Source organism: Acinonyx jubatus, chromosome E2 (assembly GCF_027475565.1).
Source record: "Acinonyx jubatus isolate Ajub_Pintada_27869175 chromosome E2, VMU_Ajub_asm_v1.0, whole genome shotgun sequence".
Lineage (NCBI taxonomy): Eukaryota > Metazoa > Chordata > Mammalia > Carnivora > Felidae > Acinonyx > Acinonyx jubatus.
Genome location: NC_069396.1, coordinates 32,533,204 through 32,549,996, shown reverse-complemented (window position 1 = coordinate 32,549,996; position 16,793 = coordinate 32,533,204). Strand labels below are relative to the sequence as shown.

Here is a 16,793-nt window from a genome sequence, read left to right as displayed (position 1 = left end):
AGATTTTCAGACCAAGTCTGAAGCTCACTGAGGCAGAGGGCCTTCTCAAAGACAGCCGTGGTGGTCCTTCCGCAGCCCGCAGCCCCTTGACCGACAGATCGCTTTTGCTCTGAGCCTCAGCGAGCTGAAGTCTCTTTCAGATTCCAACTCCAGAGGCTGATGGGGGATATTTTTAAAGTCAAATCCACTCCCAAAGGCCTTGGGGTGGGGGGTTGTCTGTGGCAAACTTTCTGGTGCCACCACGATTGCCTAGGAAAGCAAAACAAACAAACAAAAAATACATAAAACCAACCAAACAACAGAAACCAAAAAAAGAAAAAAAGAAAAAAAAAGAAAGAAAAGAAAAGAAAAGAAAAACAAACAACCTTGCTTTTAAACGCTTGATTTAAAGGCAAAGTCAAGGTTTGGTTTTGACAGGTGGAAGGACGGACGCCCCAGCTCCGGGGCCGTGCTGCCCTGCCGGACAGACAGCCTCCCCTGAAAGCCCCAGCGGGCCCGCGATGCCTCACTCACCTCCCCCAGCCGCACCCCTCCCTGCCCATTCCACCCGCCAGACCCAGAACAAGACAGGAGATTTGTGACCGCTGATGTGTGGCCCGTCCGAATGAAGGGGGCTTTTCATTAACAAAGTAGCGGGCGGTGTCATCTTCCCCTGAGTCGGAATCATTCACTATTAGCACAATGTGTTATTATTGTATTTTTAATTGAAATGTAAATTCTGGGAACACTCTGACCCAATTTACTCCCAGGGAAAAAAGGGCAAAATTCTCATTTTCAAGGCTCTAGAAATGCAAGTTAGTGTTATTAATGATTAAGCTCTTTTTCCTTCCCCCCTGCTGCGGGGTGGGGGCCGGAATGGGGACCTTCTTATCCGGGCACAATGGTAATGTTACCCTGTCCTCGGAGCACATTTGATCGGCAAGGTAGATCTGGGTGGGAAGCTCGCCTATTTTCCCCCCTGCGGTCGGTCCTGGGGTTCACACCTGGGCTGGGAAATGGCCAGACTGTATAGATGTGGTTTCAGGTTTTCAGTGACGATGATGATGGATGTGCGATTAAATGATCGATTTGGTGGGGAGATTGCTGTCTAGTCTATTTTAGAGAAACTCGCTTTGTAAAAAATAGAACCGGGGGGGAGACAGGATGATTCGGGGGTTGATTCAGACTTTGTCCACAAACGTTGTGCGCTCACATCCTATTCACTGGCTGATAATTCCAGAACGGCCCGTTAGAACGCGAAGGGTGGTGAGTGTTTGCAACCCTGGCTGTCTCTGCATGGAGAGGAGAGAGCATTCACTCTACCGATAAATATTTATTGTGTACCTACTAAGTGCCAAACACGAGGAGGCAGATGAAAAAGCAAAGATGAGTACTTTATAGAAGTACTTCGAGAGGTCACCCTACCCCCCCTCTAAGTCTGCTCTCTGCACTGTCTTTGGCCTTTAACCATTCTCCTTATAGAGCTGACCGTTGCTGGAAATTATCTTGCTCACGTGTCCATTTATTCACGGCTCATCTTCCCTTGCCTACCGGGTCATGTCTGGAGAGCTTTTGGGTTGTCACAACTCGGGGGAGGTGCTCCCGGCCACCCAGTGCATAGAGGGCAAGGATGCTAAGCATCCCACGAGGCACAAGGAATTAGGCAAAGAATCAAGAATTCTTTGGTTCAAAATGTCAACAGCGCACAGGTGTGAGAAGCTCCGTTATAGACAAAGAATCGTATATAGAATTAATTGTGGGGGCAAAGAGTGGGTGAAGGGAGGCCCTGGGCCGATGGTCTGGGCAGGCCTTGCGGAAAGGGTGGAAAACCACAGAGCAGTGCACAGCCTTAACACCTGGAGTCCCCTCTGAATCAGGCCAGAAGAACGAGGGCTCTCGATGCCCACTACCCCTCTCTCTCTCGTCCACTCAGAGATGCGTACCCTTCTCTTTATTTAATTATTTATTTTGAGAGAGAGAGAGAGAGAGCATGAGTAGGGGAGGATGAAGGAGAGAGAATCCCAAGCAGACTCCATGTTCAGCCCGGAGCCGGAGGTGGGGTTCGAACTCACGAACCGTGAGATCATGACCTGAGCGGAAATCAAGAGCTGGATGCTTAACCGGCTGAGCCACCCAGGCGTCCCTAATATATGCACACCCTTCTGATAGGAATCCTATTCCAATGCATCGCTTTCTAGAAGGAGAGGCTGAGGTCTGACAAGGGACTAGACTATAAGATCATTGAGTAGCCCTCTGGTAATGAAGGACGTTAAAGTCCCTGATTAGAAAGGGGCAGACGGGGAGCCTGGGTGGCTCAGTCCATTAAGCGTCTGACTCTTGATTTCAGCTCAGGTCATGACATCACGATTCGTGAGTTCGAGCCCCATGTTGGGCTCCATGCTGAACATGGAACCTACTTGAGATTCTCTTTATCTCTCTCTCTCTCTCTCTCTCAAAATAAATTAATAAACTTTTTTTTTTAAAGAAAGGGGCAGACAGTCTAGGCTGATGGGGAGCCTGGGCCATGTGCCCTCCCACCTTCCCCCAAAGTAAAGGACCAGAGTTGTCCTATGCTACCTGGACAGGTCACGCCCACAAGCCAGAAGGGACCAACTCCCCTCCAGATCTGTCTCTTTGCTGAAGCAGGAGTTGCTAGGGGAGAGAGGAGAGCCTTTTAGCTCAGGCTTTTCATGTGACTCTGGAATTATTTGTGGCTTCCTTTAGCAAACTGAAAATAAATACAGGTTAAGAGAGAAATGAGTAGCAAAACCCGAGCCGCAGGCAGGGACTCGGGGACTCTGAGACCACAGGCAGGCGACAGGCCCCAGCCCAACCCCAGTGAGCTGAGCGTTGTTTGTCATTGGACGATCCCCAGGTTAAATCTTTGGTGGGGGGGTGATTTTCTTTTTAAAGAAACTTGGCATTTTATTACATCTACTTATAGACCATAGATCAAATGCTCAGGAATGTGGTGGGGCGGGAGAGAGTCAAGAATGAAATACGGGAGGTCAGGATGGCTGGGGAAGAGGGGTGGTGAAAGCCATAAAAGGAGTCGGCCCCTATGTGGGTTCCACCTTCTCAGAGCATGGGTCTCTGACGCTGTGTTTACAAACCAGGAGTTGGGGTGAGCTAAAAACGCATCAGCCCCTGAAAGCCCTGTGGAGGGAGGTAGGGGCTCCCCAAAGCCAGCTTCCCTGACATCATAAGCCGGCCCTGTGAGCTCCAAGCAGACATCTCAGGGCCCCCGCAAAGCCTTGCCTCCCTGGTCAGATGTCCCCTTCCGAGCGGGCTGAGCAAGGTCCCCATTTTTGCAGACACAGAGGACAAAGCAGAAAGCCCCAGAGCTTTCTCAGGGGGCAGAATTCTCTCATCCAGCAGTGAGCTGGCAATAGACCCCAGTCGTGAGCCAGGCATGGGCGGGTGGCAGGAAAGAGGTCGTCCCCCACCTAGGAGTCTGTCATCTAGCCGAGGCAAGGCACATATTTGTTAAGTATGTAGCAGCAATTATAAAATGACCCCCCCCCCCCAAAAAAAAGTAATCATGCTGTAAGAATTAAGAGGAGAGAGAGCTCTGGGCTGGGGGTGGTCTGAGAAGTTTCTAGAAAGTGGTGATCATCTGTTCTGGGGGAATCTTTAGGAGACGGACAGGGCTCTCTAAACCCTGACCGGAGGGCCTTTCTCTGAAAGATACAAAAGAACAAATTCTGCCCCAGGCTGTGAGGCGCTCTCAATCCTTTGGAGAGGAGGACGTTGCCAGGAGTCCAGACCCCGCCAGTCCAAGAACCTTCTAAGGCAGTGTCAGTGAGGGGCCCTCAGCCCCTCAAACCCAACACCTCTCCACTCCCTCTCAAGCCTGTGACATCTCTTGTAATAACTGTCCCCGAGAGTGACACCGCTGTCTACCCCATCAGCAAACCTCGGGCTCCCTCGTCCACTGCTAATTGCTGACTGCCGATCTGACCTCTTTAACATCCCTGCTCCTTAGTACCTGCCCCTTGGCGTCCCCATCTCCTGCCACAGTCAGCGTTCGCTCAGGCACCTGGCATTTCTGGCCGCAGGACCCTATCAGTGATCTCCACACAGGAGCCTGAACTCCCCTCCCTGAAGGAGCCGTCCAAAATGCAAATCAGGGAGGGGGAGCCTGGGTGGCTCAGTCAGTCAATCATTCACTTTTTTTTTCCTAAAGTTATTTTTTTTTTAAGTTTATTTAGTTTTGACAGAGACAGAGTGCGAGCATGAGCTGGGGAGGGGCAGAGAGAGAGGGAGACACAGAATCCGAAGCAGGCTCCAGGCTCTGAGCCATCAGCACAGAGCCTGATGCGGGTCTCAGACTCGTGAACCGTGAGATCATGACCTGAGCCGAAGTCGGACGCTTAACCAACTGAGCCACCCAGGCGCCCCTCAGTCATCCACTTTTGATTTCGGGTCGTGATCTCACGGTGTGTTCGAGCCCCGCAGAGCGCTCTGTGCAGACAATGAGGAACCCGCTTGGGATTCTCTCTCTCTCTCTCTCTCTCTGTCCCTCCCCTGCTTGCTCTCTCTCTCAAAAACAAATACACACCCTTTAAAAATATCTTAAAAAATAAAATAAAATAAAATGCACCTTGGCCCACAAAAGCAGCTGTTTATTTAGCACTTACTATGTGCCTGGCTCTTCAACAAGCACTTCACCCTCACCCCCCCCCCCCGCCCGCCCCTCTTCTTGAGGCCTCGAAGCTCCCCTCCGAGATGGGTATTACTTGGCAAGGACTGGGAGGTGAAACATACGGTAGCCCAAGGCCACGTGGCTTTTAAGTGAGAGTTGAACTTGAACCACAGCCCAGATGCCTGAGGTCAGACTCTATGGTACAAGCTATAAGATTCCCGTCCCTGGGATGCTTAGAATCCTTCCACGGAGCCCAGTGCCTGGATGGAAGTGAAACTTGCTTGACCCTTCTGGTCTCATTTTCTAGTACATCTTTGCCCGGCCCCTGGCCAGGTCCTGCCACCATGTGCCAACCAACCAACCCTACGCAGCGAAAGTAAAAGCCAAGCTTTCAAAAAAACCTCCCAAATCATCCTTGAATGCAAGCCCTCTTCCAACTGGCTATTGCCACATACTCTTGAAGGCTTAGCACAGATGCCACCTCCTTCATGAAGACTTCCGAGCCTGCAGCCCACGCTGCCTCTGGGCCACCGCAGGACCCCAAGTACCCGTCAAGGGGCTTAGACTACCCTTGCATGTGTCTTTACGCATTTGCAGAAATGAGACTTCATTTCCTGAGAGCAGGAACCGTGTCATTTTCTTTTTCTTAGCATAGTGGCTGGCATATGGTAGGTCCTTGGTAAATGGTTGTTTGGTGAATATACAAAACAGGTCTTTAAAACGTGGGCAGTCAGCGTGTGTGTTCAACTGAAAGTTCCAGGGGCACCTGGGTGGCTCAGTTGGTTAAGCATCCGACTTCGGCTCAGGTCATGATCTCGTGGTTCACGAGTTCGAGCCCCGCATCAGGCTCTGTGCTGAAGGCTCAGAGCCTGGAGCCTCCTTCCGATTCTGTGTCTCCCTCTCTCTCTGCCCCTCCCCTGCTTCTGCTCTCTCTTTCTCTCTCAAAAATAAATAACCCAATCGCCCAGTAGTAAAGAGGAGCCATCTCCTTTTTTTGTGGGGTGAGCTCAGGAGTCGCCCCAGACTGGCCATCTTGGGGAGCCAGAAAACTCCAACCTACAGCAAGGCGGGATTAAAAGACTTATCAGTGGCTCGTGACAAGCGCTTCCTGAGAAACGCATCCTGACCAAACAGCAGCAATCATTAAATATGTGAGGATCAGTCCATTTAATCTGTTCTTTTCATATGGATTGATCGGGTTAGCAAAGTAACAGCTAGGAGACCATCGACATTTCTGTGGTCCTTCCAGACAAGCTGGGCAGGGAGGCTTGGTGGGGAACTCACCCTCCACCGCTGTCTGCCCCCTCCCCCCTGCCCCTGCAGTTTCCACCTGTGCCTCCATTTCAGCAAGGTGGAGAGGTCACCTGGCCACGGTCTGGGGGAGGGTCGAAGGCACGGCCCGCCGAGGCTGACGTTCACGCATTTCTTCCCTGAGTCTGTTCCCCCTCCTGCTCCTCTTGTCCCTTGCAGCAAGATCGGCTTGTGGAAACCACAAACTACACCCGGGAAGAGGCCGCTGAGCCCTGAAAGCCGGTGGCCCTGAAAAGCCCCCTCCAGCCAGCAGTACCGCAAAGGGAACGAAAAATCGAGGTCAACTTAAAACCGACAGCGGAGCTCTGGGGAGGTGGGGGGGGGGGGGGGGCGGGGTGCCCAAGCAGGGTTTCTCCAACCTGGAACGTTTCCCAGAAGACAAGGTGAGGCGGCTTCCTTGAGAAAGGTGGGGTGCGTGGGGAGACGTGGGGGCGGGGTTCAAGCAGGGCTCTGCCCCTCTCCTCGGCCACCTTCCCTCACACCACGTGGGGGACAGGTACAGCACGTCACTCTTTGGGGTGCACCCTTCCAGTGGCTTCCACACGAGCCACGTTTCTCAGCGCTGGGGAGGACGCGGTGTGGGATTTAGCCTTTGGGGGGCCCGAGCCACAGCCGCGTGGCCCCGCTAATTTCAGCGCAGGGGTAGTGGACAGTGCGACGTCCGATGCCCACGTGCCTGGGCCACCTCTCCTCTTTTCGGCCTCAGTGTGCCTGGAAGCGAGAACAGTGCTCAACTCAGGTGCAGGCACAGCCAGGGCCGACCCTCCGCCTGTGGGGTGGGAGACAATAGCTACCCCAGCTTTGTCCTGTGAGTCGGACATTGTCGAGTGTGTCCCGCCCGGTTCCCAGACAGGCCCACAGCAGTGACCAGCTCGATCGCTTTCTATGGCTTTTAGTCCTTTCTTCTTTGACTCTCCCTGCTCCTTCAACTCGCGGCTTCTGGTGCATTTTTCAAATAAACTCTCCCAGGTCCTTTTCTCAGGCTGTGCTTTGGGGGGGGGGGGGGGGGATCCAAAGGTAAGAAGCATGAGAAACCAAAAGATGGGGAGCGGGTCCCAGGACATACATTTGAGAACCAACAGACGCCTCGTTTGCCCCAAACGAAGCCAGGCCGTGTGCTGTGCCCTCGGCAGACCCCACACAGCGGGCAACGCTTAACTCCCCAGAAGGTGTTGTTCCAATGGTTGTGTCCTTGCTTCCTTCCTGCGGTGGGGGTGGCCTCCAGGAAAGATCGGGACGTCTTTGCGGAAAGTTCAAGGGCACAAGGACAGCTCTTGGGTGTATGACCTTCTCATTTGAGCTGTGACTATACCAGGAGGCAGGGGCAGGACAGGGAATCCCCCTTGTTTGACCCAAAGTGGCAAGACCAAAGCGTTTGCACCAGAGAGTTCTTCGAAATAGGTTTACAGCATCTCCGATAAAATCGAGCGCATGCATGGCGGCTCGGCATTTTCTCATTATTTTTTTTTTTTTGCTTTTTACTTTTTACCTTTTTTTTTTTTTTAACGTTTATTTATTTTTGAGACAGAGAGAGACAGAGCATGAACGGGGGAGGGGTAGAGACAGAGGGAGACACAGAATCGGAAGCAGGCTCCAGGCTCTGAGCCATCAGCCCAGAGCCCGACGCGGGGCTCGAACTCACGGACCGCAAGGTCGTGACCTGAGTTGAAGTCGGACGCTTAACCGACTGAGCCACCCAGGTGCCCCTACTTTTTATCTTTTTAATGTTTATTTCTTTTGAGAGCGAGCACATGTGTGAGTGGGGGAGGGGCAGAGAGAGGGTGTGAGAGAGAGAGAGAGAGAGAGAGAGAGAATCCCAGGAAGGCTCTGTGCTGACAGCGCGGGGTCGGATGCAGGGTCACGAGGTCATGACCTGAATCAAAAGCCAGAGTCAGGAGCTCAACCCACTGAGCCACCCAGGTGCCCCTCTTTCACTCTGATAAATCATAAAACAGCCCATCTTCGGACCATGTGGAAACGATACCTTATATTGTTTCTTTTTTTTTTTTTTTTCTCTAGCCCGGTATTTCCCAAGGTATGCCATGTTTTAGGAAATACGGGGTCACATGACTTCATAACCTTGAATCGGTTAAGTGTCCGACTTCAGCTCAGGTCATGGTCTCGCGGTTCAGGAGTTCGAGCCCCGCATCAGGCTCTGTGCTGACAGCTCGGAGCCTGGAGCCTGCTTTGGATTCTGTGTCTCCTCCTCTCTCTGTCCCTCCCAGGTTCATGCTCTGTCTTTCTCTCAATATAAATAAACGTTAAAAAATAAATAAATACTAGGTAACTGACATGGTGAAATTTCTGAGTGCTGTTTGCGGATGACCAAAGTTTAGGGCACTCTGTCGTAAGCCATCGTTCCACTCGTGATTTCTGTCCCCTGCTTTTAGTCAGTTCTGTCACTTGCCGATTAAAGTGGAAAACTCTCTGTTGCAGGGAGTAATCCATCTGGAAAAGGATTCAGAGGTCTGTAGTGATCTTGACAAGGTCCTTCCCCTTTCTGGAACCGGGCTGCCCCATCTTTGAAACGGGTGGGTAAGATGCTCTCCAGTGACTCTTTCGGCTCTGATGGTCCAGGTTTACCGATGCGGGGGACCCCCCAAGACCTGACCTGCAGCCCAGACTTCTCTCTCACAAGCTCAAGGCCTAGAACCCACCACGTCCGCGATTAAACTCATTCTCTTTCCCTTTAGTCTCTACGTGTCCCCTCTGCTTCCTGCCTGAACCACCTGCACTGTCCCTCTGTCTTCTCCCGTCCTGGCCCTCACCCCCTCTCCCCCAACCTGAAACAGCAGCTTCCTACCTGGTTTCCTTGCTTCCCCACGTGTCTTCCTGGGTACGGACTTCACAGATCCCACTGATGGCTGGGTCTCAAAGTAAGATCGAGTCATGTCAGGGCAGCACACGAGCCCCTCACCGCCCTCTGCCAGCTCTCCCTGCATTTACCTCCATCTCCTTTCGGCTCACCCTTGCCCACACCTCTCAATATGTCATCTAATTCCTCTCCCTCTCTCTCTTTAAATAAATATTTTTAAGTTTATTTACTTCTGAGAGAGAGAGAGAGTGCATGAGCAGGGGGAGGGGCAGAGAGAGAGGAGAGAGAGAGAATTCCAAGCAGGCCCCGTGCTCAGTGCAGAGCCGAATGCAGGACTCGAACTCACCATCCTGGCATCCTGACCTGAGCCGAAATCCAGAGTCAGTCGCCCAACCAACGGAGCCACCCAGGTGCCCATAATTCCTCTCTTTGAAGACTCATTGCAGGTGTCACCTCTTCCTTGAAGCCTTCCATGGCCAAATTCCCCACTGGCAGTCTGAGACAGGCACTGATTGCTTCTGAGCCCTTGTGTTACCCTGGTTTTTGCTGTTGTCGCCTGACATTGTGGTTATCTCTAAGTGCCCGCTCCCTCCCCAGGCTGCCAGCTTCTTGGTGTGCTCGATGTCCGTCCCAGGGCCTGGCATAGAGTACGGTGCCCGAGAACCGTATGATAAACACATGAATGGTTTATTAGTGATTCATCGTATAACTCTGGGAGCCTGGGACCGAGCCTGGGTGGCTCAGTCGGTTAAGCATCCGACGCTTGATTTCGGTTCCATTCATGATCTCATGGTTTGGTTCATGAGTTCGAGTACCACATAGGGCTCTGCGCGGACAGCACGGAGCCTGCTTCGGATTCTCTCTCTCCCTCTGTCTCTGCCCCTCGCCTCTCAAAAATAAACATTAAAAAAAAATAACTCTGGGATCCTACCACTCTGCCAACAGAGCCCTTGCAAAGGATTCCATGGCCTTCCTCTTCACACCTTGGCATTTTCTTGGGTGCTATCCCGTGAGGACAAGGTTAGTTTATCACCTGGGTCAATACTGATTCTCTCAGGAGGCTGGAAGTTTCCGGAAGACAGGGATTGCTTCCTACTGCATTCCCTTGTTAGGAAAACAAGGCATCACGAGTAATGGTCACTGTCCGGCGAGACTCAAGCTCTTCACAAACATAACTAGAATATCCCGTAGGCCCCCCCCCCAGACCCCCACTCTTTCTATTTTGTACCCCCAGGTCAGACCCATTTCGTCGTCCCTAAGCCACGTCCGGATACGCTCCGTCACGCGTGCTGTAGCACCAGATACAATTATATATGGAGGAGAGAAATTTCTATTTTGGTCTCAAGAAAATTATGTGATTTTGCTTCAGTTCAATTTTAAAACATGGAATATGACTGAACTTAATGTCAGTACTTACGAAAACTGTTCACAGTAATTACAGATGAGGATACATATATGCAATTATTTCAAATTTAGTAATACAAAAAAATTCTGGGTCCTAACGTAACTATTTATAACTTGGCCGGGAGAACTCTGAGAATCCCAGTTCTTTCGCCAGAATAGGTTATTCTTCATGTATCTTATTTAAGCAATAATGCATGACAGAGCGTGAATTATGGTATATTAATTCTCACCTAGTGTGCTATTAGGCCTGCATTGACGGCCGAGAGCTGTCAGTGCAACTGGGCATGAATTAATATCTAATAATTCCCCTGCTGAAATGTCTTATTGAGATTATAGCATTTTATTCGTGAAGGTTATTTCCTTTAAAAATGTTTCCGTATGCTAATTGGGAGATGGGGGCTCAGCTTGGAGAAGGCTTCCCTGCTTCCCCCAGCAGCCACTGCTGAAACTTCTTGACGTCTCCAACGTCTCATTCTCGTTGATATGCAGATACCGTCTTTCGGAAGTTTTCTCAGAAGCGTGACACGGAGGAGCTCCTTAGCGAGTGGAAATACGAACGTCGGAATTTGCTTTGACCAGAAATTCCATTCCATAACACGTGCATGACACTTGCAAGTGTAGGTGCTGCCCCACAAGGGGCTGGGGCGGGGAGGTAACACGTTGCGGATTCTTCCAGCATGAGGGGGAGGCCCCTGTGGGCAGTGGGGACCAGGGAGGGTCCAAGTCTAAGGGAGAGGCTTTGAATCTTGGTTCTAGTGCTTACGAGATGCAACCATTAGGCCAAGCAACTCAATCTCTCTGGGCCACGATTTCCTTCCAACACAATGGGTGCTCTGCTACCTAACAGGTGTGTGGTGATGTATGAGCACCCAGTCCCTGAGACCCTTCTCTCTACCTACCTGCACCCTCCTCTCTCTCCGGTATGGGCTAACAGTCTTCCGTCGGTGGCTAAGTCCCCACATGTCCTGTTTGCCTGGGAACCGCGTCCCCCTTGCCCACTGGGTTCCAGCTACTTCTTTCCGTTGCTCACACAGGCTGTGATTCTCCCTACCTCAGGGCCTGCAGACGCGCTGATGGCACTTTCGAGCTTCCGTTATGCTAACCTTTCCCTGGTTGACACTCGCTCGCGATTCAGATCCTCGGGAAAAACCAGAGAAGCGGTCCCTAACCCTACGCGGTAGGCATTCTGGATCTCCTTCCGGGCGCAGGGAGGATTCCCTCCCACCCTCTTTCAAGTTGCGTGTGGCCTTGGGACTTGAACTGGCCGATGAAAGGTGAGCAGAGGTAACATGGCGGCCTCTGGGAAGGAACGCGGAAGCGCATTTCTTTCTCCTGTGATCGTGGGAGCCGGGTCGAGATGGAGCCTCTGTGGGCCAGTTCCTGAGCGAGCACAGGGTCAAGGCCCGCGTGAGAGAAAAGCCCATATGCCTCGTTAACCCCTGAGTTTGCGGGGGCTCTTTGTTCCACAGCAAAACATAATTTGACCGGGCTGATACACCCAGCTTTGCTCCCACACTTGGTCAGGTCTCTGTCTGATACCATGAACTTTCCTTCCAGATCACTTATCGTGGCGGCAATCTCTTACTTATGTGTATCAATCTGCGTAATGTCTGTTTCCCCCACGAGGCCAAAAGTTCCATGAGGGCCTCAACCAGGTCTGCCTCGCTCACCATTGTATCTCTAGCTCCTATGCTTGGCTCTTGCCAGATGCTTAATGACATTTGTTGAGCGACCGAATGAACGAGTGAATGGTTCAGGTGACCAGACAGTAACATAAATACAAGCACATGGGAAACATTAGGCCCCAAACCAAAAAAAGTACGATGTTCTCGTAACGAGTGGGTGATTCAGATTCAACAGGTTAAAATCTCTGACTGGCTGGCCAAAAGACGGCTCCTACCCTCTGAGCTATATGCCCTGTCTCAAACCGGCTGTGTGACCTCAAGCAAGAGTCTTTCCCTCTCTGGGCCTTGACTTTCTCAAATGAAGGCAATCATTTCTGGGAGCTTCCGTATGGGGGGTAAGGTTACGTTGAAGTATGCCTTTATGTATTTTTTTAAAGTTCATTTATTTTGAGACGGGGGGGGGGGTGGGCAGAGGGAGAGGAGAGAGAGAATCCCAGTGTAGAGCCTGATGCGGGGGGGGCTCGAGCCCACAAACCGTGAGATCATGACCTGAATTGAACTCAAGGGTCAGACACTTAACCGACTGAGCCACCCACGCGCCCTGCACTTACGTGTTTTATAAATACTCATTATAAGACTTATGCTGGGCAGACAATTAGAGCACAATACCATCCCGGTTGTACTTCTCCAGCAGCTTTGCATGTGTCTGTCACCAAAGCGGCCTAACGCACCTGAGATGTCAGTTCCCACTTAGAAACCTCTTTGGGGTGCCTTTCCGCAATGGCCTACAGTGAGGCCAAGAAAAAAAACAGCACATTCTCTTAAAGAGTCTACTGGGTGTCTCTTCTCACTTGAAATGGTGCCTTGTGCAATCCAGAAATGAGGCTGGGAGACACGATTTTTCACCCGTAGGCTCGTGGTGAGGGAGGGGGCTCCCTGGCGTCCAGGGCCCAAGAAACCTCTCCACGCCGCCATGAAACGAAAGAGGCTCCCGAGAGCAGAACAGAGCTGCTCGCGTATTACAAAATCGATGCCCATCAGTGCGCAGAGCGGCTACACTGCCTTCCGTGCGGACAAATGTACCGGAGGGGACACGGTGCAACAAACTCGTCAACCCGGCTTCGCCCCTCGCAGTTTTTACAGCCATAATTAAGTTTTGAATGGATCCAGGGGAACCTTCACAAAAAACCAAGCTAAAATGCTAAGGAGCAATTGTCTCTGGAAAGGAAGGCTCATCCTGCTTCCCAACTGGGGATTCTTCCACGGAGGCATGGCCTCGGGACGCATGAGCCTTCTGGTTTGCCTCTCTGAAGTCGCCTGGGTCTGTGTCCACTCCTTCCAGCACATTCCAAAGGAATCCAAATCCCCTTCCTGTAAGTCTGGGGCCAGACAGAGCAGTGCCGGTCACCCTGCCTCCTTTCTGACCCTTGCAGGATGCTGACTCGTAGGCTACGACAAAACCCAAGCAGAGAGTTGCAACTGATCCCTCCCGAGGTCCTCTTAACTCTCGGTGAGCCTCCGTCACCCCCCCAAGTCAGGGAGGATTTGCCTCCAGTTCCAGTCTTTGCACAAAGCACCCACTTCAGCCGAAGCTGCATCCTCTAAGATGTCAGCCCAGGGGTCATAAACAAGCGGCAGCCATCATCTACCAAAAAACCCAGGAGGCCAAGAATTGGCAACACGGCAAAGTTGGTTACTGCTTGACAACCTGGTCTATGTTCTTCCAGGATGTCATCTCCTTAGGAAGAAGACACCTGTTAGGCAGAACGGTGGCCCCCAGGGGTACCTGCTCAGAGGTGGAACCATGTGGTGGGAACCAAGTGATTGTGGAGACTGAAGAGGGGGAGCCCATTGTAGAGATCAGATTACTGAGGCAGTGAAACAGCTAGCTAGCCGTGATGAAAGGGATTCAAGGCCCCTAGGGTCGGAAGCCCTTGATACTTGTTAAAATGTATAATCCCAGGCCCGGTGCCAACCTACTACATCAGAATCTCTAGGGCCGGAATCCTGGCACTTATAATTGTAGCAATCTGGAAATGGCGAGTCTGGTCTCTTGCTTTCTCACACACACTCAGCCAGCTTGATTCTGATGATGAGCCATGAAGTCCAAGAATCTTCGCAGTAAAACTTAATTCCTCCCTCCCCACTCTAGGGTTACCTTAAAAGGAGGCAGATGTGAAAGCTGACGAAGACAGTATGCTAGCCTGGCTGAACTGAAATATGCAAGTTTTCAAAATCTTTTCTCTCTGCATGGTATTTTTCTGGTGATTGGTGTTGCCGCCGTCAAGATCCCTTCTCTACTCACTTGGGCAAAACCCACAACGTTTCTGAAGGCTTTCTGGAGGGGTCGGCTCTCGCCAATCAGGTATCACCCATTTTAGGTCAGCCTCAAAGGAAGGAAGGTGCCACTGAGCCCCTGTCCGGGCTCCGCCCAGCCTGTGAATTCCAAGTTTGCCCTCCTGGTTGTCCAGAGGTGAAGTTCTCCCCTCTCCCTGGCCTCCTTGGAGCTACACTTCCCCTCTTCGTAAAGCAGCTGGGCCCTTCTTGGCAGCTGCTACAGGTTAGTAAATTACAAGTTTGAGATTAAAAAAGAAATGATGACAGAATAAAACCTTTAGTCTGGCAATTTGGAGTCAGACGGCCACAATGAACACCTGTTGAGAAGGACCATTATTCGAGGCTGGAGGTTCTGGGTGAAAAGATCACTGTGAATTAATTTTGATTGCCTCACAAAACTCTGCATAACAAATGATCTCCGATGGGGGTGTCCAGGGACTTGCATTTGAAGGAGGGGGGATATTTGGTTTCCAGCAAGGTAATACGAGCTCTAGCACGATATTAAAATCCACCACTGGCTGCACTCGTCTGTATGCTTCTGTTGAAACAGATTGCGCATGCTAAGGTTACCACGTATTATGCTTCTGGGGAAAAAAGAGAAACAATTGATATCAAAATCTTTTAAAAAGGTTAGTTGAGAAAGCATGAGGTCAGAGACTCATGACTCCCAAATTGTTAAATCATTTATTTACGTCTGTGTCTATGTAAATGGAGATTTGGGTGTGCTCTCGGTGATTTAAACAGCCTTTATTTTTTTTAACACACACACACACACACACACACACTCATAACTTTTTTTTTTTTTGCAAGGGAAGAATAGAGTAAAAGATGTGTTAATAAACGGATTCACTTGCAGTTAGATGCCCTTTGTACTTTGTAATGTCATCAGAAATGAGGAAAAGTTAGGCATTAGAGATCACGGGGCATGGTGGGGGGGGGGATATACTGAATATTAAGTAGTCTCATTCTTTCCTGAAAAGAAAGAGACTCCAACTAAAATATGCCGGCGTCCTACCTGTCTGTCAGCCCCTGATTAAATCTAAAAGCAGGCATCCCATCTGTTTGCCCAAATGAAAAGTGTAATATTCTACTAACTACTTTGTATTATCGTTCAACTTAAGAGTTTCCTGCAAAATGATCCTCGGTTCATTTGAAGTTTATTTGGCACACAAAAGGAAGCTCTAGAAAGCTTTATGCTTTTAAGCTAATAAGCAATATACCCAGCTGACTCTGTGGCTGAATTTTCAACACTGGGCCATTAATATAACATGAATTTTCATAGTCGGAGACTTCCATTTGTCATGAGACATAAACCCTCAAAATACCCTGAGAGCAGGGGACAACCAGGAATATAAGCAAAATTCTACTACTTTGACCCCCCCCCCCCCCCGTTAGGATCTTTCTAATAGTGTAGACGTGTAAAACCGTGTTGGCTTATGTACCAATATTTCCCCCACCAACCGTATCATTTTGCTAAAACTAAAATCTGTTCTTCCAAATGTGTTGGGGCTTAGCCTCCAGGGCTGGAGCACAGCCCGTTAATGAGCCCCTTACCCTAAAGCCCCCAAAGAGAGCCACTCTTACAAAGTTTGAAGATGCCACTGGTCCTTGCCTTTGTTTCTAGTTTATCAAAAAGATTTGGGAAGCCTCGCTGTGAGCAAAAGCTACTCCGGTTCTTGCAAATGCTCTCTCCCCAGGAGCAAACGCTTTTAAAAAGAATTCCAATTTCTGCACGATTTGGGAAGTCTTTGGGGGTTCCTCTGAGATATTAGATAATTGAATATAGCTTTCTCCCATTGAAAAAAAAATTCACACATCCAACGACAGCCCCCAAACTCCCAAGATCCCTTAGCACACTAGTCAATTTTATGACAAAATTAATCTGGAACGTGACTTATGGAGCCCCAGAGGGAAGTCAGTGGGCCCGGTAAATATGTAAACATGGCTTTTTCGGTTTCCGTTTCGCATGAATACAAAATAAACTGCGGCCCTCCACACGCTGGAAAGTTCTTCCTTAAAGTTAATAAAATCTGTCAACTTCCATAAAGGCTGAAAGGAAGGGGGTCCACAGGTGCAGGCGCTCGGGCTGGGGCTCGGGCAGTCGGGGCAGCTAATAAAAAGCCCTGGGCACTGCGCGCCTCCTTCCCCATCAATTCTCATCAAGCGTTATTAGAGTCATCTGCCGCCTCTGAGGTGCGTCCCCCGCGCTCGCCCCGCAGAAGCGACAAAGACATTTGGCCGCGCTGCAGGTGCGGCTGTGTGTGGCCGCGCGGCCCGAGTGGGGCCGCCTTTGTGGCGCTCGGGTCCTTTGATCTGGGCCACAAAGGGCCGCAGAGCTGCAGCCCCCCTGCTTTCTGCTGGCGGCACCGCCCGGGCAGGGGAGGGGCGGGCTGGGAGGGTGGGGGTGGGGGTGGGGGTGGGGGTGGGGGCGAGGAGGAGGGCGGGGGCAGGGAGAGAGGGGGGGGTGCCTCGGGAGGGGGTGATCCATAATATTTATTTCAACAATAGCTTCAAATCTTTTTAAACATCATAAGAACACGGCTCATTAAGCCCACAACAGCCTTGAAATTGTGTTATAAAACCGCAAAACAGAAATCAATACATTTGCTAGAAAGGAGGTAATGAAATATATTGAGTTGCCGGCGAAGTGGTTTGTATGAATCATAATATTATTATG

The 16,793-nt window shown here is 50.7% G+C and overlaps 1 long non-coding RNA gene across 3 annotated transcripts; it reads left to right on the top strand.

Annotated features, from left to right (window-relative positions):
• Positions 1-857: 857 nt before the first annotated feature.
• Positions 858-16,490, top strand: LOC128313226 (uncharacterized). 3 transcript variants are annotated; one of them, XR_008293612.1, is made up of 5 exons: positions 858-923; positions 6,095-6,318; positions 8,372-8,466; positions 10,644-10,752; positions 11,211-16,490. It is a non-coding gene; the product is annotated as an uncharacterized LOC128313226 (long non-coding RNA). The 3 variants fall into 3 exon arrangements; XR_008293611.1 differs by having other exon boundaries at positions 11,189-16,490; XR_008293613.1 differs by having other exon boundaries at positions 7,955-8,466.
• Positions 16,491-16,793: the final 303 nt, after the last annotated feature.